This window comes from Ictalurus punctatus, chromosome 3 (genome assembly GCF_001660625.3).
Source record: "Ictalurus punctatus breed USDA103 chromosome 3, Coco_2.0, whole genome shotgun sequence".
NCBI lineage: Eukaryota > Metazoa > Chordata > Actinopteri > Siluriformes > Ictaluridae > Ictalurus > Ictalurus punctatus.
Window position 1 is genome coordinate 10,960,422 of NC_030418.2, and position 2,500 is coordinate 10,962,921.

Consider the following 2,500-nt stretch of genomic DNA (forward strand, 5'->3'; position numbering starts at 1 on the left):
TTATATTCTTTCTTTCTCTCTCTCTCTCTCTCTCTCTCTCTCTCTCTTTCTCCCTCCCTCCCTCCCTCCCTCATTTGCTTTATTCCTCTCTTGCAATCTCAAGATAAGAGTGAAAGAGTATATGATCTCTACACTGCATAGGTCCAACACACCTACACCTTAAGCTAAGGCTACATCCAATGACACCCACATATATCGTGGGAGGTGCATGTGCATCTGTGTATGTGAGAGAAACAGTGATCAACCCTAACATGAAACAGTGCAGTGACTGTGTACCTCCACATCAATCCACCTACATGCACACCACTACATTTCTGAAGGAGAGATTCAAATGTATCTATAGAAAAAGGCTTGTACCAAATGAAAGGGTTTGGCACTTTACACATTACACGATGCAATGTCAGCCTGTTTTATTTACGTTAAGTATATGTGAAATACAAGCATTATTACTGTATCTGTCTTTAAAGGTCTGTAAAGCACCTATACTAGAATTTCGGCACAGCAGAGAAACCCTCGGCTTCAGTAGGCACACATAACTCAAAAGCATATCTAACACCTGCAAGCCTTTCATGTGCCATTATTTGTATGCTCACGTGAATCGTCAGGAAACAGTACAAACAAATAGCCAAATACAAAGGAGTCGCTTTTGAGACTGCCTGGAAGGAGTAGATTGTCATGATAACAGAGGTCAAGCGACCTTCAATAGTAGGTCATTTTTTTAATGTTGCTGACTACATGTGTCAGTCTTTAGGCTCCATCTAGCACTCCAATAGTTCAGAGGTTTGAAACCCTGGGGAAATCCTTAAAGCTTCCATGCAGATACATAATTATTCTCTCAGAAAAGATTCCAAATAAGTGGAGTCTGGAATATCTACATCTATTTAAAATAACTTTTAAAAAGCATATTAACATTCAGATGGAAAAGAATGATGGTCCTATAATAAGGAGCGTACTACATGCAGAGAAGAATGACTGCCCAACTAACATAGAACAATGTCCAAGAAACATTTTCCCCATTAGAGGAAATCTGAAAGATGTATGATGTTAGTTTTTGTTATTCACCCCAACATTTTGTGTTGCTGAAAGACATAGATGTTGGCAGACAAGTGAACACATGAGCGGTCACATGAGTATGTTGGAATGTTGAGTAAAGTCAGTACGATTAGTGTGCTCTCCATCAGACACATTTTAGGGCAAACAAATGCATTTTTCAGACTGGGACACAACCCCACTAACAACCAATTGTGATCTGGCCTCTTCTATCACCGTGTGCTAATGATAAGGTCTTCTCAACCTTTCTTAATAGAAAATAAGGTTCTATTCATCAAACAATTTTATAGAAATGTTTGGCTCTGTGGCTATGTTAGAAACTATTGTTAATTCTAATGCCCTGTAGCCAGAGAGCCGAACATTTCTGTTTTACTTTATTATAGATGGCATTAGTGTTGGGATGGTATCAGTGGATCAAATATTGGAGAAAACAAAGAACCAACCTGATCCGATTCTCTAACAAATCCAGCCTGAGATCACAGAATTGTAATGTAAATAAAAGTTAGATTATAGCTGGTGGATCACTGTGTCAATTAAGATGCGACACTCTGCTCTGATTACCTTGGCAACAGTAAACTGAGCAGGGAAACTGTGCTACTCTACTATATTTGTGATGCTGCAATTTTAAAAAAAAAAAAGAAGAAAAAAAAAAAGACTCCAAGTGGACACCAGTGTGCTAGCAACTGCATAGAAAAATTACATAACAAACTGAACAAAAGTACACTATTAACATCAAGCCATTCAAACTTTTCTAGTTAATTATTAGTGCAGAGCAGCAGTCATCAACCCTGTTCCTTGAGATCTACCATCCTGCAGACTTCATCTCCAATCAAAACCTAACACACCTGTTTAAGTTGATCAAGAGCTTCTTATGGCAATGAAATGATGGTCACGTGGGTCAGATTATGGTTGGAGATAAAGTCTTCAGGAAAGCAGATCTCCAGGAACAGGGTTGGTGACCACTGGTGTAAAGTCACATGATGGCAGAACTCTTCTACTGGTTATGCTTATTGATCGTTTCAGAGCAGTTAAAGGCATATTTTAGGGTATTGACATCAACTATATTAAAAATTGAAAAGTGGTTTATTCAATAGTATCAGTATCAGAGAAGTGGCACTATGCTATGTCTATTTGGAACAGCTGTCAAGTGATCAACTAACTCTCCTCTATGCTAGTTAACTGCTACACAACATGGTCGATGTAGTCGCCAAAATCACCAAACAGTAGATACAGTATGCATTGCACACACGTGTAGGTATATCATGGAGTGGCCTGACTCTACTGAAACTGGTTGAAAGTGGAGGCTAAAATCTAAGCTCTTGGCACAATAAAGCATTGAAAGTTCTTTGACCCCTAAAGGTTCGATGTAGAACTCTACAACAAAGATGGTCCTTTTCAAAAAAAGTGACAAGTATAACCACTTTAAGCAGCTAGAAACATTATGCACAGA

General features: G+C 38.6%; 1 protein-coding gene across 2 annotated transcripts in view; it reads right to left on the reverse strand.

Moving 5' to 3' along the window:
- Positions 1 to 2,500, reverse strand: part of spred2b (sprouty related EVH1 domain containing 2b) — a 43,430-nt gene that overhangs the window by 29,233 nt on the left and 11,697 nt on the right. The window contains exon 1 of one of the 2 annotated variants that reach the window (XM_053679580.1): positions 1 to 37. This exon is cut by the window's left edge and continues 262 nt beyond it. The exons of the other annotated variant lie outside the window; for it this stretch is intronic. The gene's annotated coding sequence lies outside the window, so the exon portion shown is untranslated. Of the gene's footprint in view, positions 38 to 2,500 lie in introns of those variants that run through there. 2 annotated transcript variants of the gene reach the window in all.